Source organism: Phascolarctos cinereus, unplaced genomic scaffold (genome assembly GCF_003287225.1).
Source record: "Phascolarctos cinereus isolate Bilbo 61053 unplaced genomic scaffold, phaCin_HiC Scaffold_2;HRSCAF=192, whole genome shotgun sequence".
Taxonomy (NCBI): Eukaryota; Metazoa; Chordata; class Mammalia; order Diprotodontia; family Phascolarctidae; genus Phascolarctos; species Phascolarctos cinereus.
Genome location: NW_027555625.1, coordinates 53,644,705 through 53,668,071, shown reverse-complemented (window position 1 = coordinate 53,668,071; position 23,367 = coordinate 53,644,705). Strand labels below are relative to the sequence as shown.

General features: G+C 41.8%; 1 protein-coding gene across 12 annotated transcripts in view; it reads left to right on the top strand.

Moving 5' to 3' along the window:
• The window catches only part of BANP (BTG3 associated nuclear protein), a 254,133-nt gene that overhangs the window by 5,902 nt on the left and 224,864 nt on the right, over positions 1–23,367 (top strand). The window lies entirely within an intron of this gene.

Genomic DNA, 23,367 nt, shown 5'->3' with positions numbered 1-23,367 from the left:
AATAAAAGAAAGTGATCCCCTTAGGTACTGAACCCATGATCAGTTGTACTAATTAGCATGGTGATTGGATTGAACTAATGGATTTGACAGGAGAACAGATTGGCATCTGCACCTCACTGTTTATGGTTAGTTGGAACATTAGATATCCTAGAATTAAGTAAACATTAATTTATCCACATCCATTAACAGGATGGCAAAATTCACAATATATTCTACAGCCAAGCACAAATAATTGATTTTTTTCTGCTGTGTTAAACAAAGCTTACCTCCACTGTTTTCTTTGTGTGAGAAATCAAGAGACATCTAGTGATAAGGTTTTAATTAAAATAAAAAGCACAACAAAAAAATCATAGGAGGCAATAATATAGAAAGGTGAGAATTGACTCCCAAACCAAACCCATGCTAAGTTCATTTGTGAAAGACATGAGCTTTTTTCTTGTATAATAAAAGTATGTTGTCATTCAAAGAAAGCACTACATATAATCTATCATTATACTTAAGGTAGAACATTATTAAACATTTTCTCCAACTAGAATCGATGTTTAGTTGAGGCTCAGGGGATGGTACTGGTATTTCTCTTGTTAAGACAATTCAGTATATGGAGTTTTGACATTGAACTGATGAAACAGGTATTAAATGCTGGAGGGCCTACTTTTGAATCCCAGTTTTGCTTCTTAGAATACAACAAAAGCATTAAACCCCTACTATGTGCAGAGTGAGCCTTGTGCTAATTGTGGGAAATACAAATTCAGCTGTTTAATGAAGGATTAGATCTTCACACAGAATTCGCACAATCCAGTGATAAGTAAACAGGTGTTTCTAAATGAAAGCTAGTCCTTTGAGAATTCATCTTGCAAGGTGAAGAGCCTTTCCACAAGGGCTGGTGGTGAATTGGTAATTTGTTGTTGAATCTGTATTGAACCCTCTGCATCTTGGACTTATTCCCCACCCCTGGAGGAAAAAAAGAAAAAGAAAAACAATACCCTTGTAACAAATATGCATAGCCAAATAAAACAAATTCCTAAGTTGGCTATGCCTAAAGATGCTGGTCTTACAGTCTTTATCTGTGTCATGGGATGGGGTGGGTAACATTCTTAATCAACAGTCCTCTGTTTATTGAGGTTGACCACCGCATTGATCAGAGTGCTTGAGCCTTTCAAAGTTGTTTTTACATGGTGAAGTTATAGTGTAAATTGTTCCTGTGGTACTACTTGCTTTATTCTGCATCAGTTCATACCAGTTTCTCTAGGATTCTCTGAAACCATCCCCTTCATTTTTTAAAGCACAATAATACTGTTACCTTCACATCATTCCCTAGGTGACGGGCCGGCTCTCCCTTAACTTCCAGTGTTTAGCCACTAGGAAAAGCTACTGTAAATATTTGTACAGATAGGACTTTCCCTCTCTTTGATCTGTTTAGGGCATAGGAAGCCTCTTATTGGAAAGTCCGAGGTTCTTCCTTTGGAAATGTTAAAAAGTACTTTATATTTCTTTTGCCGCTCTCAGGTTTTGCCTTGCTTTGTTATTTTCATCTGTCACATCCTCCCCATAGATTGTAAGCTTGTGTCCTTTTTTTCCTTCTAGATATTTCAGTATCTAGAATGGTGCCTTGCTCAAGTTAGGCACTTAATAAACATTTGCTGAACTGAATAATCATCAATATGAAAATGAGAATGAGTGCATAATGATTACAAGAAGCAATTTATACATGTACTAGGCAGAATTAAATGGAGTAGCAGAATGGTGGAATGGGAGTACTTACATGTTACTTTTAAGATTAAGTTCAATCAGTCACAAGCATGTGCTCGGGAATTACAGTAGCTGCTAAGGATACAGAAACAAGCATGATAAAGCCCCCTGCCTTTAAGAAGCTTCTGTTCTGTTGGGGAAAACAGTATATCACAAGGATTCTTAAAAGGTTCAAAGGATCCTTTTAGCCAATCCCATAAAATGGAAATTCCATATCCTTGAAACCCCTCAATGAGTGCCTTCCCTCTGAGATGACCTCTGATTTCGACTCAGGAAGACCAAAATTCAGATCTGGCCTCGAGACACTTTCTAGCGGTGGGACCCTGCTCTGTTTGCCTCAGTTTTCTCAACTATAAAACAGGGTTAATAACTTACCTCACCCGCCTCACAGGGTCGCTGTGAGGATGAAATGTGATCATATTTATAAAGCATTTGGCAAAGTGGCACAAAGTAGGAGGTATGCAAATGCTTATTCCCTCCTTTTCCCCAATTTACCCCATATATATCTTGTATGCACATATTTATGTACTGTCTTTCTGTTGAACTCTTTGAGACCAAGGATTGTTTTTTGCCTGTCTTTGTATCCCCAGTGCTTAGCATGTAGCGTGTAAATAATTAATCAGTGATTGGCTGACTAGTACAGTTTTGAAGGCCTTTGGAGGGGGGGCCAATCAGCAGCTTGTCATGCCTGTTCTATTGCCCCAGGCAGGATCTCCACGTTGTATCTCCCATTACCTGGATGTGCCATAGTTACTGAATACAAGCTAAGAGGAGTAGGAATGGGTCTGCCTAGGTACCCACAGGATCCTGAACACACGTGACTGATACATTTTGAAGGGGAAAAAAAAGTTATTGAATAAATGTCCACAGTGGATTTTTCCTGCCCCAAGTCTTATTTAAGGCTCCAGCTACATCAAGAGGCACAGGAAAGTGGAAAGCCCTACATGAGTAGTGTTAAGAGTACTTGGGGGAAGAGAAAATGAGAGCCTTAGGGCAGGAGACTACTGCTTTAGAGGAAGAAAACAAATGCACATCAGGGAAAGCAGTGGGAGGCGGGAGAGCGGGTATTGCTTGTTTTTATTGCTTGTTTCTTCAAGTCTGAGGACTCATTTTGTTACCTGGGCCTGGTTAGCTGTTAAAAGTCCCATTTACAAATTTAGCAGTTGCCATTTGGAATTTTAGATCTGCTTTATTTGAATTTTGTCTAATGGAGGGGAAGGAAATTAGGATACTGGTAGGGTTAGTTGTAGATACAGATTATAGGCCAAGAAAAAAGAAAAGAACTTTTGGAGCAAGTTGGGAGAGAAGGGAGGACTAGATGAATGGTAGAAATGTCACATCTTTGAAAGTCTCAGCTGAAAGTCCACCTTCACCCTTCCAAGGCCTCCTTAATCCTAGTGCTTTCTCCTTATCCTGGCTATAGCTTGTTTGTGCATGGCTGTTTGCATTGCTGTCTACTCATTAGGTTGTGAGCTCTTTGTGGGCAAGGACTGGGTTTTTTTTTAATTCTTTGTACTCCAAACACTTAGTGCAATACCTGGCACATAGTAGGTGTCTAATAAATGCTTGTTGACTTGCTGGAGAAACCTTTGGAAAAGTTGGGAGAAAGTAATAGAATATTGTGTCTGTTGAAATTTAGAGGTCTGGGACAGAAGAGAAACACTGTAAGCCTGGAGACTTGCCCAGGATCACATAGCTAGTAAGTGTCTGAGGCTGGGTTTGAACCCAGGTCTTTCTGACCTTTCTGCTACCTTGAGAACTGATCCCTCAGTGCACTGAGAATGGTGCAGCCTGCAGTAGAGACCTCCTCTGTTTGTACTTGTGGCATTGGTAGACAAGATCAATTACAAAAAACAATCAGCAAGAAGACAGGTTAGAAGACTATCATAGTAGTAGGTGATAAAGGTTGAAGCAAAGGAATGATACTTGAAACAGAATAGTAATTTCCTTGATATATTTTTAAAATTGATTTAAATTGATTGTTTTTTTAAAAAATATGTTTTTTTTTTATTAACTAGCATTTATTCTCTGTCTCAGTCTCTCTCTGTCTCTGTCTCTTTCTCACCTCCCCTAGGTGAAGGAAAGAAAACTGAACCTTTGTAACATATGTGTGGTCAAGCAAAGCAAATTCCCACATTGGCCATATCCAAAATGCATTTTGAGTCCATCCCTTCCTACAGGAGGAGGTGGGTAGCATCATAGCTCAGCCTTGGCCCACTGCAGTCGTGGTTTGTCACTGCATGGATCAAACTTCTCAAGTGAAAGAGAAGCTTCTAAGAGAATACACTGTATCTGGTGACCTGTCAGATAAGGGGGGGGAAACTCTATACTTCTTATACCCACCTCTTGCTTTGCTTGACTGCATATTTGTAACAATAGTTTAGCTTATTTCTTTTCTTTCTTGCTTTCTTTTTTTAAATTAGGGGTCGGAGGGAGAGAAAATAGATGCTTGTTAATGAAAAACCACAATAATTTAAAAAAACCCACTTCTATCAAGGAATCTACCATTCTTCTCTGTTTCTGTTATCATTAGCTTGCTTCAGGCCTTTATCACTCACTACTATTATAGTGGGAAGAGTCAGGGATGGTGCCATGAGTTTATGGCTTGTAAGGTGAGAGAATGGTTGTGCCATTTGCAGATATCTACAAGAGAGCTTTTTGGTGGTGAGGGGGAAGAGAGGAGAGACCAGGTGACTGGCCTCTTTGCTCATATTGAATTTGAGATGATAGTGGGATATTTAAGTGTTGGGAAATATATGAGACTAGAGCACAAATGAGAAAGCAAGGCAGGAGATGGAGCATTGGGAGTGTCTTGCCAAGAGTTAAGGCCTTGAGAGGAAGAGAAGAGCCAAGATCTGGGATAAAGCCTTGGGGGGAAGACCCTTAGGAAGCTGTCAGCAATATACAGGATTGGTTTGAAGAATAGGAGAACCATAGAAACCAGAGGCTGGGAGAGTGTGAAGAAATAGATGATGTTTAGCAGTGTCCAGATACCAAAGAAGAGTCAAAGAGGCTGAGTTCTGATAGAAGGGAGTTGAGGGAATTTCTGACCCTGGACACAGCAATTTTCGTTAAGTATTGGCAGTGAAAGCCCAACAGTGGGCGAGTCAGGAGAACATTCTGGTCTTTGTTCTACTACATAGCTTTAGGCAAATCATTCAGCCTCCTTGGGTCTCAATTTCTTCATCTATAAAATGGAATTCCTAACCTGAGGTCCATGAACTTATTTTAAAAATGTTTTGATGACTATATTTCAATATAATTGGTCTTCTTTGAAATTGTATGTATTTTATTTTATGAATTTAAAAACAAACAAAGGGATCCATGAAACAAAAAGGAACTGTGGGACCAGATGACCTCTGGGAATTTTAGATGGGAAAACTGGTGCAATAAGGAAGGAACTGGAAGGTGTGAAATATTTAACATGCTCTAGAGGAAAGGGATCCTTGAGATAGAGGGGTCCCAGGGGAGGCAAGAAGAAATGGGATCTAGGAGTATAGGTGGAAGGGCTCACAGGTATATGTTTTCTTTGATATTACAGGGGAAAGATGATTGGATAAATGTATGGTATTGTGGAGCTGAAGGACAAAGTGCCTGAGGGAGCTCATGCTAGACGAACTCAATCTTCTCTGTAAAGGAGAGAAATGTGTACTTGTCTTGTGAGTGATGGAGAAAGGACAAGGCCGAGAATAACTCCTTTAAACACTAGAATGATATTATGGAGATGTTTTGATGATGCCGCAGTAACGAGATTTTAAGAAAAGTAATAAGCCACATTTTAACTCCCTTTAGACTAGGTCATTAGTGGTTTATTAGGTATTAGAAGGTTCACCAAAGTAAAAACAATGTTTCTGACAGTTGAGATTTTGTTGAAAATGCTTTTTTAAAATAGGATTTTAAAGTAGTTACCAGTATTGGACAAATCAGTAGACTAATTATGTTCAAAGAAAGAGAAAAAGTTCACAAGATGTTCCACATGTGGAAAAAGTGGAAAATACGGAGTGAAAGTGATTTGCCATAACAGATTTTTTGACTGCTGTGCAAATTGTTCAGGTATTTAAACAGCTCTTCTGGAAAACCTGAGACATCCTTTGTTTGAATGGAAACATTAGACCAAACCTAATTATTCTTTGAAAGCTTTGTTTTCTTGAACTTATTGCAATTAGATCAGATTTCGATGGCAAGAAGTTGTCACGTCATTGCCTTATCATAACTCTGGCTGCTTTGGGCTTAAATTGTTAACATCCATTTTGTCATGATTGTTCATTATTTTTCCTTTTTATGGTGTGACTCACAGGAAGTTATGCCTTGTAATTGCAAAAGAGTGGTTTGGTTTGGTTTTGCCCTTTTAAAGTACCTACTGTGGGTAAGTCCCCTTATCACCAAGGCTCAGAACCACCTTGCTGCCCTGTTTCCTTTGGTGGTTGACTGGATTAAGAGCAGAGTGGAATTTAATCTAGAACAAAGAAAAAGTATGGTCCAATTAAATTACAGTCAAAGCAACATCTGCAGAGAAGGGCCTTTCTTCCCTTCGAGTTCGTCCAACCCCCCCAGTTGCTTTTCCTGTTTTACCTCAACCAATGAATCAGCAAACATTTCTTAAATGGTTACCGTGCTAGACCTAGTGTGCCATATGTAGTTGGGGATTTATTTTTAATCCTAGAGAAATAAAGGGTAGGCATACCAGACAGAATTAATTGCCTTTCACTCCAACAAGCTGACTTATATTATCTTAATCATGGCATACTAAACGCTTTGCCAAATAACCCCACAGGAATTTTGCTTGCTGGGTTGGCAGAATGAGTGAAGTCAAGAGCTCACAGTTATTTGGGCTCAGCAGAGACAGTTATTATTCCGAGGCTCTTCCTGTGCCCTTGGGGGGTTTACTTGGACCTTTCTCTAAAATGCTAGGGTACAAGGTTGTCTTCACAAATTAGCACGTAACTTCAGAATACAGAACTGAATTCATTGGCCTGTCTTCATAAGCATACTCTGTTCCACTAATTTGTATTGTTATGTAATATTGGAAGCACATCCCTTGTTGTTACCATGGATTCTTCTGTAGTGAATGGTGACAACTCTCTCTCTCTCTCTCTCTCTCTCTCTGTATAAACACATACATATTATATAATATTCAAGTTTTTTCTAAAATCAGGGTTGTTTATTGAAGAGGCACTAATGATGAACATGTGAACTGTAACCTGTAGTGACCTCTGGCCCCAAGAATTTCCAAATCTTCCATACACTTTGGGATGCTGCAGCATCATGCTTATTTTACTAGTGGAGTGCTCAGTTGGGTGGCCAGCAGATGTCATACAAATACTGGTGAGGGCCGTTGGCCACTGTCTTAATGTGGGGTGGAATGACCTTTAAGGATAGTGGTTCACTGTTCATGACGATGGTCAGCAGGATGGGAAGAGGATGGGCTGTAGTAATAAATGCCAGCAGGCACAGTTTTATCCTCTGCTCCATGCTGATGCCATCGCTGCTAAAGGGTGAGCAGTTCTCATCATTGGCATTGTAGAGCCGCCATGCAGGGTGCTGTCATCTTCCCTGGGTGAAGAGGTGAGATCACAGCTCCTCCTGGTGGAAGAACCCACCACGGAGGGAGGAGTTTTTCTTTGTATAATGCAGCCATTGTTTTGTTAGTCAGGCCTCAAGCTTGATCTTTCATCCATTTCTGATGATAATCTATCACATTCTCTTTGTGTTGCCATGTTTCTCTCCCTGAGAATCACGAATGAGGTAGTTTTAGTAACGTAGGCGTGGTCATTCCGCTCTGCCAGGCAGCCTTCTGGCATAGAACCAGGTTTTGTCCAAGCACAGTAGTGTCTTGCTCTCAGTGACTTGGACGCCCAGCAGTCCATTGCATCCTCAGAAGAGGTCACCTGTGCTCTCTGTGCTTCTGTATCTATCCCTTCTTTGACCTGGTTGTTCTCATATTGTGCGTGTGGACCAGAGAGGTTTCCTTCAGGATACCTTTAAGTGTCTTTCTAGATGTTTTTTCCAGTTTACCCTTAACAATTTCTACTCCATTCTCATCTTTTCATCAGAAGTGCTCGCAAGTCCTCTGTTCTGAAGGTCTGCTCTCTCCCTGTAGGCTTATGCTCAGTTTTATATGGTCAGTTGTTCTGCTTTCTTTGTAGTGTCTCTCCTCCCTACTCTGTTGGTCTTTTCCTGCAGTTCTAGGATTGATGGATCAGACTGCTTCATTTTAGCTTGCTTTCTCATTGATCCTTCTCAGGGGTTTTTTTTTTGAGTTGTTTGCTGTGGCTTATATGGGAGAACTGGGCTTCTCCACCATTCTTCATGTCACCTGAACTGGAAGACACTATGGGACCATTGGCCAAGCTGTAAATTGATCCAGCCATTCAGAGGACCCAGGCAGCTACTATGATCCTGGCAAGCATGGATAGTGAGAACTGTTAATGTAGATCCAAGTGATGTTTGGAATTTTCTCTGGTTTTAAAAATAGGAAATCCTTCAATTTTTTAACTCTGTATGGAAAAAAGTCTTGCTTTCAAATTGGAGTGATGCAGTTAGGCCCAATAAGTTACAAAGTCATAGATTTATGGAATTAATACATTTACTTATCTATATACTCATAGTGGTCTTTTCAGTAAAAATGCCTGCTTATCTCCCATCATTCAGAAAAGCCATAAAGAGAAAAAATGATTCTAGTTGATGTTATGCTGGACACTAAGCTTCACAAGTGAGGCTAAAAACTCTCCAAGTCCACAGGACTGGGAAGCACGAAAAGCATTTGTTTCCTAAATCAAGCCTTCCAGATACAGCCCAATTATGCCGTTTGACACATGGTTGTAGTCACCATCCTAGCAAGCCTTCAAATGTGATAACATCTAGAAGTCAGAAGAAGGGCCCTCTAAAATTTCTCTTTCTCTCTCTTTTTGTTTTTGCTTTTTGGTGAGGCGATTGGGGTCAGGTGACTTGCCCAAGGTCACACAGCTAGTAAGTGTCAAGTGTCTGAGACCGGATTTGAACTCAGGTCCTCTCAACTCCAGGGCCAGTGCTGTATCTACTGTGCCACCTCGCTGCCCCACACCGTACATTTTTGCTGGAGTTAAATACTTGGTGTGCAGATGGATTTGTGGAACCCTTGCCATAGCTCCTTGAGTCTCTAGGGGGCCTTGGCATACAGGTTGGGAACCACTATTTTCATTCTTGAAGCACAACTGTATTTCTTTTTTTTTTTCTTCAGTCAATCAGTAAACATTTCTTGAGTGCCTACTGTGTGCGAAAGGGCAGCTGGGTGGTGCAGTGGATAGAGCACTGGGCTTTGCAATCAGGAAGACTCATCTTCATGAGTTTAACTTTGGCTCCAGACACTTGGTAGCTGTGTGACCCTGGGCAAGTCACTTTGCCCTGTTTACCTCAGTTTCCTCATCTGTCAGATGAGCGAGAGAAGGAAGTGGCAAACCACTCCAGTATCTCTGCCAAGAGAACCCCAAAGTGGGGTCATGGAGAGTCAGACACGACTGAAAACAACTGAACAGCAACAAATTGTATGCCATGTGCTGTGCTAAGTTCCGTGGATACAAAAAGAAGTGAAAGACTGTCTAACTATATTTTTAAAAAAAATTATTTTTCAACTAACAAGCACTTATTTTAAGTGTATCAATTTAAAAAAAAGAAAAGAAAAACAAAATCCTTGTGACAAATAAGCATAATCAAACAAAAAAAATCCTACACTGGTCATGTCCAAACATATATGTTTCATTGTGAATCTTGAACACATTGTTGCTGTTAAGAGGTGGGTAGTATAGTTCCTCATCAGTCCTCTGGAATCATAGTTGATCATTGTATCTTAAGATTGTAAGTCTTTCAAAATTATTTGTTTTTACAATGTTTCTGTTATTCTATAAACTGTTCTCCTGTTTCTGCTCACTTCACTCTGCATTAGTTCATAAAAGTCTTCCCAGGTTCCTCTAAACCAATTCTTTTTGTCATTTCCTAATTGTATTCTATTATATTCATATGTCATAATTTGTCCTACTTTCTATGCCACTACAGAAATAGCTGCTATCAATATTTTTGTACAAATTGGTCCTTATCCTCTTTCTTGAATTTCTTCGGGTTATAGGCCTGATAATGGTATCATTAGTCTAAAAGGTATGCATTAATTTAGTGACTTTTTTTTTGGCGTAGTTCCAAATTGCTTTTGGTGATAGCTAGACCAATTCACAACTCAGCTGACAGTGAATTAATGTGACTTTTCCTACCATATTTATCATCTTTGTCAATTTGATATACATTGCAATCTAAAAAAATTGCAAAAGTCAAATGAAGAGTTTACTTAAGCTACCATGAAATCTTTTTGCTACCGATTTCTTCCTCTAATACAATGTGTACAAATTTAAGAGCCCACTATGTTCTTTGTAGGTCTTCAGAGACAAGAAATCCTTGTGGGTTGGCATAGTTGGGGAAATCTTTGTGGAAGAGATGAGATGTTAGCTTAGCCTTGGAGGATGATTAAGTTTAGGTTGGAAGTAAGAAAGGAGAGAGGAATAGAAGAGTTGGGAAATTAATAGTATTCTCTCTTCCTTAGAGTCACGTTGGTGTAGTCGAAAAAAGGAGAGCCCAAAATTTGAATCCTGCTTGTGACATTCACTTTATAACAACAAGTCATGGAACCTTTCCGTGCCCATTTCCTCCCCTATAAGATTAGGCTAATAATTGGTACCATACCTCCTTGCTAGGGTTGCTGTGAGGATTAAACTAGATAATGTCAATAAAGGGCCTTGCAAACCGTAACACACTTTATAAATGTCAGTTATTAGTAAATATGACCACCTGTCTTTCCCCACAAAGTAAAGCACAGCATCAGAAATAGTTTTGTGTTGTACAATGTCTTTGCTGTTTATATTTTTCTTTAAGGTCATTAAAAAACAAAATAAAACAAAACCTTCTTATTCAAAATGAACAGAACTGAAAGGGGCCGCAGAGTCTACCTAGTCCAGTTCCCTCATTTATGTTAAATTAAAGTGAGTTGTTCAAGGTCAAACAAGTTGTAAGCATCAGAGGTAGGATTTGAACTTGGGCTTTTTACTCCAAAACCGATGTTCTTTCTGCTCTAGGATGCTGCTTTCTAGAATTAGGTTTGAGTCATTAGAACTTGCTCCCAAGAGGACTAACTAAAGGGAAGAAATTGTCTGGCAATGTCTTCTACACTCTGGATCTAGGCAAGTAATTATTTGCCCACCCTTCCAATCATCCCTCTAGGCTTGGCAGTTAGCATGGGCTCAGACTGGGAAAATCACTTGGTTGTCAGTGGCCAGTCCTTCTGGGATGTAAGACTTCAGAAAGAGGCCAGGAGTTTGACAAGCCAAAATGGAGTTCATCCTATTGACTTGTTTGCTGTTGAGTAGGGTATAGTGGAAGGAACCTTGGGCTGGGAATCAGCAGACCTGTATTCTAATTTTGAGTCTCCCATTATCCAGTTGTATGACCTTGGCCTCAGTTTCATCCGCTCTCTCTATTTTCTTAAAGGTCAAATACTCTGTAATCTCTGAAACAGTGTGTAGTGGATTTAGAGATGGGCCTAGAGTCAAGAAGACAGACCTGGATTTTAATCCTTCCCTGCATCACTGCCTCCTGTCTGTGTGACTTACCATCCCCTCAGTTTTACTTTCTTCATCTGCATGTTACCATACTTGCATAAATGCTCAGCCGGATTCTGTGATAGTCAGCAAACATTTATTAAGTACCTACCATGTGCCAGGCACTCTGCTAAGCCCTGGGGATACAGAGAAAGGTAAAGACATTTCGCGCCCTTGAGGAGCTCACAGTGTAAAGGGGAAGACCACATGCAAATAATCATATACAAACAAGCTATATACAGGATAAATTGGAAGTAATCAACAGAGAGAAGGCACTACAATTAAGATGGATTGGGAAAGGCTTCTTATAGAAGGTGGGATTTTAGCTGGGATTAGAAAGAAGCCAGAGGGGCAGCTAGGTGGCGCAGTGGATAGAGCACCGGCCCTGGATTCAGGAGGACCTGAGTTCAAATGTGGCCTCAGACGCATAACATTTACTAGCTGTGTGACCCTGGGCAAGTCACTTAACTCCCACGGCCCAACCAAAAAACAACAAACAAACAAAAAGAAAGAATCCAGAAAAACCAGGAGGCAGAGATTAGAGAGAGCATGGAGGTAGCCAGTGAAAATGCCCATGTTTGAGATGTAGAAGAACATCAGGGAAGTTACTGTCATCAAACTTCAGAATACATGGTGGAATGTAAGGTGTAAGAAGACTGAAAAGGTAGGAGAGGACCAGGTTAGGAAGGGCTCTGAACACCAAACTGAGAATTTTCATATTTGATCTTGGAGGTGAGTGATAGGGAGCCTCTAGGACAGGGGTGGGGGACCTACAGCCTTGAGGCCACATGTGGCCCTCCAGGTCCTCAAGTGTAGCCCTTTGACTGAATCCAAATTTCACAGAACAAATCCCCTTCATAAAAGGATTTATTCTGTAAAACTTGGACTCAGTCATAAAGGCCGCACCCGAGGATCTAGAAGGCCATATGTGGCCTCCAGGCCGCAGGTTCCCCATCCCTGCTCTAGAATTTGAGAGGGGGTTTGGGGGTATATGATCATACCTCTGCTTTAGGAAGGTCACTGACAGCTGAGTGGAGAATAGACTGGAGTGGAGAGAGATTTAACGCAGGCCAACTAGCAGGTGATTTATTACACTAGACCAGGGTTGTGGCAGTATTAGAGGAGAGAAAGAAGCATGTAGGAGAGATTTTAGCAAGGTAAATTTGCAGGCCTTGGCAAAAGATCGGATATGGGGAGTGAGAGAGAGTGAGGGATCGAAGGTGACAGCTAGGTTTTGACCCTGGGTGACTGGGGAGATGGTGGTACCTTTGACAGCAGTAGAGAACTTATCAAGAAAAGGGGAGGGTTTGGGAGTAAAGATGATGAGTTCTGTTTGGACACATTGAGTTTGAGATGACTACAGGACATTCACTTTGAGAAAGGCAGTTGGAGACGTGAGACTGGAGGTCAGCACAGAGCTTAAGGTTGGATAGGTAGATTTGAGAATCATGAGGATAGAGGTGGATTGAATCCATGGCAGCTAATGTAGTAATACTGATGATGATGATGATGATGATGGTGATGATGGTGATGATATCATCTTTCAGAGATCATTTTGATATTGCCTTGTCTGAAGAGGGAAGTTTGGGTGGATTGGTTGACCTTTCGTATTCCCGTCTGACACTATATCTCTGAATATTTGTGTACACACTTAGGATCATAGGATTTTTAGCTGGGGGAAATCAAAGAGATCATTTATTGCACCTTCCTCATTTGGCAAATGAGGAAACTGATGACTTGCTCAAGGTGACCCTGATATCATAGTAAGTAAGAGAGAGCTAGGATTCCAGTCTAGCTCCTCTCAAGCCAAGTCTCCTTATTCAGTCTTTCAGGTGAAGGGGGGGCACCGTTTTTTCCCTGTTTTAATTGTTTTGGATGAAAATGTTCAAAACATCAAGGCACTTAAAATTCAAAATACAAGTATTTGAAAGATTCATCTTTTCTTGGTGGCAGACATTTATTATTGTATTGTGTTATAACATAGTGATTCTTCACAATTCTCTGATTTGTCTAAGGCTGTTTTCCTCTTCTTGGGAATCCCTCGATTCTTGGGCTCTTGTGTACTTTTAAAAATAATTGTTGTTTGGTGCTCTTTGCAGATGAAGACTTAATTGTGTTCAGCCCTTTTCCCATTTCTGTTTTTTGATTTCTAAACTGCTGTGGGGTAGGAAATTAAGTCACAAAGCTTATTATAATTGTATTCAGAGTAAGACTAAACGGACTTAAAGTGAGGGCATGAGAGGAGGGATAGTTTATGAATAAAGTGCATGAGCTTTAGTGGATTTTGGACCTTGAGGCAGGCTGGTGTAATAGATTGACTGCTGGACGAAGTTATTAAGAAGGCCTGAGTGAGAATCCTATCTCTCATACATAATAGCGCAGTGGCCACTTAATCTCTTGATCATAAACATAAACTTTCCGAGTCTCAGTAGTGTCCTATCTATAAAATGGGGATGGATCAGTCATCAAGCATTTATTACGTACCTACTATGGAGATTTAAAAAAAAAATCTAGAGTTATGATTTCGCTGAGGGAAAGAGGCTTCCAGTAAAGGAGCTCCCTGGACGAATGCTGTTCTACAGTGGCCACACAAGTTAAAGACTTTCTTGGGGCCCTGAGAGGTTCAGGGATTTGTTCAGAGTCACCATCCAAGACGTGACCAAAGACAAGACTCGAAGTCAGGTCACATTGACTCTCATGCCAGGATACTTCTCACTATGGAGATACAGAGATGGAAACAGAAAAGGCCTTGCTCTCAAGAAGCTTACGTTCTATTAGAGGAAACAACACGTGTATATGTAAGTAAAAAAAAATACACCTGCAGTTGGGCGGGGAAAGGAGGGTCAGGAGAGCCCTTGTGCAGCAGGTAGCCTTGAGCCAAGAGCTTTGCAGGGGCTAGGAATTCTAGAGGGTGAGATGAAGAAGGAATACATTCCAGGTCTGGAGGTCAAGGAATGGAGGTGGAAGGTGGATGATCATATATGAGGAGCAGTGAGAAACTCAATTAGACCGGATTGTAAAGTGTATGAATTGGAGCCGTGCATAATATTGAGAAATGGAGTTGGGGAGGGGTTGTGAAGAGCTTGGAATGCTCAACAGAGGGGTTTATGGTTGACCTGCAAGGTGATAGGGAGCCCCTGGAGTTTACTGAGTAAAGGAGTAATGTGGTCCATCCTGGACTTTAGGACAATCACTTTGCCAGATGTTTGGAAGATGGATGGGAGTGGATTGAGATCGGAGGCACCCAGATCTTGGCAACCAGATACTGCTGCTGCGGCTGTGGCCACCGACTGTACTTCAGAGCATCGTTGTGTGGCTCAGACGCGACTCAGTGTATGCAGAGTGCTCTACAAATATCCAAGAATTACTGAAGGGCTGCTGTTTCCTGGGTGGGACCCTCTCCTCAGAGAGTCAGTCAGGCTTTTACACAGCAGTTAGAAGTCAGGAAGACCCAGACTCACAGTGTGTCAGTGACACGTGGAGACTCTGCAGGCCATGGATTGATTGAAGGGAGTCCATGAAGTTGGACAGGGAAAAAAATAACATTTCTGCTTTTACTAAGTTCTAGCTGAAATTTAGCATTTCTTTCATTTATGAATTAAAAACAAAACACAACATCAGTGGTCTTCTGTGAAGGAGCCCATAGGCTTCACCACTCTGCCAAAAGGGTCCACAGCACCACAGAGATTCTGAGCCCCTGATCTGTGTTCAAGATGGGAAGGTTCCTTGTGTTAGTGGGAGCGCTTGGGGCTTCCTCCGGGCACTGTCACAGCTCTGGACGCTGCTGGACCCTCTCTTCCTCATCTCTGTCTTCGTTATTTTGTGGCTGCTTTAGGTGCTTTTTTGGCGTTTTCCTCTCTGTTCTGAGAGTTACAGATATGAGGGTGGAGTTGTAGGTGCCCCGAGAAAGTGTGTAGACGGTCTGTGCTGCCTACCTCTTGGTGCATTGTGATCTGGGGATCGGTTTTGAACTCTGCCCAGCTGCCTTTGGGCGTGGTCCCACTCCATGGCTCTTTTCTTTGGAATTAGCCAGCGTGATTTACTGAGTTTCTCAAGCACCTGAGGGATTAGGAATGTAGATGCTGTACCTAAGCGTGGGGGAGGACCTCGGCCCGAATCCTGGCCCTGCCGTCTGCTACCTTTGTGACCTTGGACAAGTCATTCTGTCTGGGCTGAGATGTTGGGCTGCCTGGCCAATAAGCTCTAAGTCTATGAGCCTGGATCCTGGCTGGTGGGCGGGGCTTCCCTCCAACAAGAAGGAGGCCCGAGGCGCCTTTCTTTCCAAAGCTGATGAGGAGGGAATGCTCAGAATGAATCTGGAGATTCCCTGGGATGGGTCTCCTGCTTTGTTCCCACACCTGGACCCCTGTTCTGGGGACGCATTATAATGATGGGAAGAAATGAGTATGGGGAGAGCGTGTGCACAATCAAGGACTAGTCTCTTGAATCGTGTGCCGTAGGGATTGACTGTAACTTGTTCTTCACGGGGCGTCAGCGCTCTAGAACATCAGGAGATCGGACACTGTCGGTGAGGCTGCACGCTGCCGGGTTTTCCTGGGTGAGCGGTGTTGGAGCCTGTCAGGCCGAGTCATTCAGTGGTCAGGTGGTGAAGCAGGTGTCATGAGCGGCTTGTTTTTGAACCGTTGATCTTCTGAAAGTGTTGAAATAAACTGTTTGACACTCTTTTGTTTCCCTGAACCAGATCAAGAACAGGGAATCAAATCCCAACATTTAATTATGCATATGAACTTAAATCATACTTTTGACCTTAAACAAAGCTAAAGGTTAGTAGGCTCAAAAGAGAAAGGCACTGAAATGTGAAAGAGAAACCGCCTCAGATGTGAGGCACTGCTACCCCACACATGTTGGGAAAGGTCTGAGGCTGGAATAGTTTCACCTGCTTAGAAAAAGACCCTCCAGGATCAGGAACTCGCTCCAGGGCACACAAATCTCCTTCACACCTTCGTCCACAGCCATTCAGCAGATATGATTCGTAAAACGAGTGTGAAAAGTGTGCTGGGGGGGTGCATTTAAAGGAAAGGGGGAGTACCTCACTGGGGACCCCGATAGGAGGCAAACTGGAGACCCCAGACCTTTTTTCCTACCTTTGGCCTGGAGTTTTCAAGCCTCAGATCCAAAGCTCGAAGGAGTGAAGGCCTTGCTGAAATGAGGACCATATCATTCCAGCAGTAACAGCAGCCCAAGCCAGACGCCAGAGATGGTGAAGACATCGGCGGCTCACCAGAGAGTCGGTCTGTGGAGCCGAGAGAGATGCTGCACCCTGAGAAAACCTCCAGAAGTGGAGCGATCTGCCCTGCCCAGCCCAGCCTCGCCTGGGTCTCGGCCAAGCCCAGTGCAGGGCCGGTGGAACGGCCGAGCAACCTGCTTGACCCATCCCTGAGCGCCCTGGACTCTGGCTGAGCTGTCATGAGCTCTCCCGAGCTGGCCCGGACAGTGGAGAAGGTGCCCGAGAGGGACCGGCCAGCCTACTGGAGGAGCAGTCTTCCATCATTAATGCTCCTCCCCACCCTGAGCTTCATGAGGACCCTCCAGAGAGAGAGGACACTGAGGACCTGCCCTTCCACAGCCGTGAGCTGCTCTGGCCGTAGATCTTCTTTACCATTGTACTTTAAATCTGTGCCCACTCTTTCACCTGAGGACTCTCACTTTATAGGAGAGTGTGCTCTAGGTTTTGGGGGACGTGCTTTGCAAGTACGGCTTTTGCTAGTCCCTTTGGGTAAATGCTTTTTCTGAAAAGCTGATTGAGTCTCCTGGCTGATTGTTAAAGGGAAATGTACCAGTGGTGAGTCTGGGGTGCTGTTAATGTAGTGTTAACAGCCACTTCTGTGGGTACCTTTGCGGTGCCATTGATGATGTGAGGGCTATGCTTATAAGCTAGTTTTATCAATAAAATGTGTAGTCCTTTCAACTTCCAAAAAGATCAACATGCAAGGGAAATTGACAAAGGAAGATGTATTTTCCTGTGTTTGACTTACTGAGATTTTGGAAAGAAAATTCATTTTATGAAAACATGAATGTAAATGGTATATTTATTTCCTGAGAAATAAAACACATCAAGTAAGTTGAAGGGATTTAAAGTATTTCTAGGAAGACAAGTGCTCATCAGAGTGGCCATCATTTTGTCTGTGGGGGTATTCCCTCTACTGATGCAGCCTCTGGAACAGTTGTGGTCTCTGAACAATTCATCACTTTGTGGTTGTGTGTGATGAGATTACCCAACCGAGCTAGACTGTTACTCAGATAGCAGCCCCTAAGCTCATTCTTTGTGCTTTAGGACAGCTAGGCGGCACAGGGGATAGAAAACTGGGCCTGGAGATAGGAAGACCTGCCCTCAAATTCAGCTGTGGACATTTACAAGCTTTGTGACCCTGGGCAAGTCACTTAACCTCTGTAGTTAACAGTTTCTTCGTCTGTAAAATGGAGATAATGATAGCATCTGCCTCCCACAGTTGTTGTCAGGATCAAATGAGATGATAATTGTAAAAGCGCTCAGCGCAGTGCCTGGTATAGAATAGGTTCTGCATAAAAGTTGTTATTATCATTTGCCTGCACTTGGAAGCTTTGTGCCTTGGTAAAACCTGTCAGAGTTTATGTCTTTACTGGCACAGCCTCAGTGATCCCAGTGACATGGAGCCGTGAAGAGGCATCAGATTACAACTTCTTTGTTCAGGTGTTTCAGTCTCTTTGTGACCACACTTAGGGTTTTCTTGGCAAAGATACTGGAGTGGTTTGCCATTTTCTTCTCCAGCTCATTTTACAGATGAAGAAACTGAGGCAAACAGCATTAAGTGACTTGCCCAGGGTCACACAGCTAATAAGTGTCTGAGGCCATATTTGAACTCAAGTCTTCTTGTCTCAGACCTGGAATTCCATGTGCTGCACCACCTAGCTGCCCTAAGATTACCACTTTAGCAGAGGGAAAAGACAAACAGCCAGAGTTTCTCACAAAACAAAGGGGTTAACCTAACATATCTGTAATCAGTTAAGTATCAGTAGCTCATTCGATTTTGCTGGGTTTAATATTTTGTATTACTTTGCAATGTAGCCAGCTGACGAATGACCTTATGCTTAGGGGCAGGCATTTATCTGGCACTGTGACGTTTGATGAGCGCTTTGTACGTCATCTCATGTTGCTTTTACAATGATCTCAGAAGTGGATGCTGCTGCTGCTTCCATTTTACAGATAAGGAAACTGAGACAGGCAGAGATTAAGTGATTTTCATACTGTCCAAGACTATATCCACTATACCACCAAGTATGTATATACAACTGTGTATTTTAATGTTTGCCATAGTGTCCACAGATCAGTTCAATCCAAGTTAATCATAATTGGGCTGATGTCTTATATTTGAGGCAAAGATTATTTGAAATCCATCTTAACTCCTATAAGGATTTTATACAGTCTTAGCAGAATTGTGCCTAAAGTGTTCAAGCTAGAAATCCTTCCCTTTCCCAGTCAGTGCTTATTTGACAATTATAAAGATTTCTTTCAGCTTTAAAATGAATTAAATTGCCATCTGAATAGCTTCATCCGCAGCCTTCCTGCTGGGTCCTCTTTTCTTCTCCCTCTATACTGTTTTGTTTAGTGGTCTCATCAGCTCCCATGGATTTGGTTATCTTCTTCATGCTTATGATTCTCAGCCCCACCTTCTCTCCTGACCCCTCCCCCCCCCCGGTCTCAGTTGTCCAGCTGCAGTGGGCATCTTAGGGTCACCTAGGTAGCACCATAGTGGATGGAGTGCTGGGCGTGGGGTCAGGACTCCCCCACTTATTAGCTGTATAATTTTGGGCAAGTCACTTAACCCAATTTATGTCAGTTTCCTCATCTGGCGATTGAACTGGAGAAGGAATTGGCAAACCATTCCAGTATCTTTGCCAAGAAAACCCCAAATGGGATCACAAAGAGTCGGACGTGAGTGAAAAATGATTGAACTGATTAGACATCTCAAACTGGATGTCCTGTAGATGTGATCAAAACTAGATTCCTTATCTTCATCCTCCCCACCCCCCAACCATCCTTTTTTTTTAGGCATTTGGGGTTAAGTGACTTGCCCAGGGTCATGCAGCTAGTAAGTGTCAAGTGTTTGGTCTGAGGCCACATTTGAACTCAGGTCCTCCTGACTTCAAGGCTGGTGCTCTATCCACTGTGCCACCTAGCTACCCCTCGACCATCCCTTCTTTCAAGCTACCCTATTACTGCTGAGGTCACTACCATCCTATCGGCTGCTTAGGTTCACAACCTAGGCGTCTTCACTCCAAGCCAGTCTGTTGACACTTCTGTCAGTTCTACGTGGGAAACATTTCCTGCTTGTGGTTTCCCTTGATGTGTTAGGGAATTTTATTTTACTCTCTTGTTTTGATTCTCTGTATGGCTTTGCTTTTTAGGTGCTTTCTTTTCAGCAACAGAACATGAGGTTTTGTTTTATCCAGAACCTCACTGTCTTGAAACAAGACTGGGGTAGGGCTGTAAAAGAATAGGATTACATCAAAGTAAATGAAACAAAACTAACTGTAGGGGAAAAGTATTGACTTAAAAAGGAATAGGATCAAATCTGGGCCGCCTTGTGACCCTGGGCAAGTCACTTACCCAAAAAGAAAAAAAAAGGAATAGGAACAACCAAATGCCTTTTTTTCTTTTCTTTTTTTTTTTTTTTGGTGAGGTGATCGGGGTTAAGTGACTTGCCCAGGGTCACACAATAAGTGCAAATGCTTTTTTTTAAAGGCAGTAGTAGGGAGGAGGAAAACGTACACTTAGCCTAACTTAACTTTTCCTGGAATGGATAAAAAAATCCAGTAACCAATCAATCAGTCAACATTTATGAAGCATCTACTAAGTGGAAGCACCATGCTAAGGCTAGGGATTCAAAGGGAGGCAAAAGACAGTCCCAGTCTTCAAGGAATTTACAATCTAATTCGGGTGGCAACATGCAAACAAATAGGTGCAAAGTAAGCTTGATACAGAATAAATAGGAAATAATGAACAGAGGGAAGGAACTAGAATGAAGAGGGGCAGGGGAAAGAAAGATTCCAGTAAAAGGAGGGATTTTAGTTGAGACTTAAAGGAAGCTGGGGAGGTCGATGGGTGGAACAGAGTAGGAAGAATGCCCTCATTACCTCGGGCTCTGAAATTACTGTGATAGTTTGACCTCCTACTTTCCAAGCTTTTCTTACTCCAATCCTCCATCCCGCTGCTAACGTGCTTTTCCTAAAATGCAGGTTTGATCATGTCACCCCCTACTCAGTGAACTCCAGGAGCAAATACAAAATGTCCCACTTGGCACTCAGAGCCCTTCATAGCCTACCCCACTCCTACCTTTTAGTCTTTTTGCACCTTACTCCCTTCCAGGTACCCTTTGATCCCATGACCCTGGTCTCCTGGCTTGGCTCTGGGCATTTTCTCGGGTGTCCCCTTCCCCCCCAAGTGCTCTCTTTCCTCATCCCTGCCTTCTGGCTTCTCTGGATTCTTTAAATCCCAAGTAAAATCCCTTCTTTTACTGGGAGCCTTCTCCATACCCCTGTCTTTCCTCTATTAGTTATGTCCTATTTATCTTGTATATGGCTTGCTCTGTAGATGTTTGTTCACATGTTGCTATTTGTTATTTTAAAGTTTATTTTTAGTCTTTTATTAGGTTAGACAGTTCCCAAAGAGTGCTACAACTATCCATTAAACAGGTAATTAGTTTGAGAATATAAACATTGGGTATAACCTTCGGTTACAGTCTTTTAATATGATGACTTTGGGTGGACTATTAGCCAGATCTTGTACTTTTCAGTGTAAATTAAAAGCCTTTGGGAATATTTTCAAAATTTGCTTCTGTTAATTGAAAACAACAAAAAAGTGTAGATTAGGGGCTAATGGCTTTTATGCATGCTTTATATTTTGATTTTAAAAACTAATGATTGATTTTCACGTATTCCGCACTATTGGTATTAGTCTAATAACACACCATGTCGCTGATTCTTACCTAGTTGGGAAACTTGTCTTATTGGGAAGATTTGTGCTTACATAAAATTTCCCCTCATGTCACTTGTCTGTTTTAATTATTTTTCAATTTACCATAGGCATACTTAGCCTGGGAAAAAGAATGTTATTTATCTCTTCTCATGATAGCTCTCTTAAGATATTTTGTTGTCTTGTGGAAGAAAGAGTACACCATTTCTGCTTGGCCCCAGTGCATGGAACTAGGACCAATGTGTAGGAGTTAAAGCAAGGTTGATTTTGGTTCAGCACAAGGAAAAACTAACTGATGATTTGAGTGGTCCAGAAATGGAATGGGTCGTCTTAATAGGGAGTGAGTTACTCATCACTGGGGATATTTCAGCATAGGTCGGATGACCATTTGTTAAGGCTGCTGTGGGATTTGTGCTTCATTTAAAGGGTCTACTTGACAGTAACTTACCAGTCCCTTCTAACTGAAGTGTATAGTTCAAGACATAGGTGCAGAACTTAGTTTTGGGAAAAGTTCTTAGTCTCTGGAACAGTATTTTTTCCAAACTCAAATGTACTCATGGCACCACTGGGGTATCACTATAAAAGTATAGAAAGCTTCTCATATTTAATAAGATTTTGCTATGTTTACCCCCTTTCCCTGTGCAAATGAGAAGATGCGCCTCTTCAAGGACAGGGCAGGGTTCTAAATAGTAATTGCAGATAGTGACATTATGAAACATGAATCCTAGCACAGATGTTTTATTATGTTAAGACTGGATAGTCCCCAGGACTTCTGAGAAATGGCAAATTCAGTTTGCCAAAATGGCAACCACATGTGTAAATCTATTGCCAGTTTTCTTGGGCTGGTTGCCCTAGTCCGAAAAGTTTCACCATGAGCAGAATTTTAAATGACTCTTTATGTTGGCAAAAGAATCATTTTGTGTAAACAACTTGGATATTGTGTGGTGTTCTGGTTTGGAAGAGATTACATGATTCAGGCTTTTATGAAGTATAGTGCTGTCTTCGGCCAAGCTTGGAGCCATTAGTAACCATACAAAAACATTGTATTGTGCATTTTCAATTGTTTTCCACCTGTCACTAATTTATTTCCTCCTTAGATAGTAAAATGAGGAAAAATGTCTTTACTTAACCATCTTGAGTTGGTTTTAATGTTTATGTTGAGTGATAATGCTCATGTTGGGAAACCTCAATGTAGACTGCCAGTAATCTTTGCTTCAGGTTTTCTCTTTAAAAAAAAAGCAACATTTAAGTTTATACATATGCTGTTTTTGATTGAAAATTGACAGTCTTTCAAATCTGAAGAATACCCTTCAGAAAACAGTTGCTTTTTTTGGGAACGTCTTATAATTTCATTGTAGTTTGGTAGTCCTGATCAGGAAACCAGCAAGCATTTATTAAGCTTCTGCTGTGTGCCAGGCATTGTGCTAAGCTCAGGGGAATACAAAGACAGAAAAGAAGTATTCCCTACTGTCGTGGTATCTATCTGATGAAACAGCAGATGTGTGGATAAGTATGCATACATCAAATTAAAAAAAATTGAGGATAGTTATTAATAGTTGGAAAAGCTTCATGTAGAAGGGAGCATTTGACCTGAGCTTTGAAGGAAATAAGGGAATCTGAGAGGTGGACCTGAAGAGTGCTAAGGGCCTCTTGAGTGACAATATGGAGCTCCTCTGTTACTCTCCAGAATAACCTGAAAGGTTAAGTAATCTCATTAAGACTAACAGATATGGGGCTAATGTAGAACTCCACTAACAGTGTAAAGGAAAGCTGGTCTCCAGAATAGGCTGTCTTCATTCAGAATTCTGAGAAGTTCATTATCAATTAAGTTTGTAGGAGGTGCTGGAGAGAGAAGATCATAGATTCAGAGTTAGGAAGCTCCTTAGAGGTCATCTGGTACAACCCATTCATTTTACAGTTGAGGCACGGAGGTCCAGAGGTTAAATGATTGCCCAAGGAGGTAGAGATAAAACTGTTTCTCATCTTTAATTTTTGAGAAACTTTTAAAACTTAATTTAATATATACAC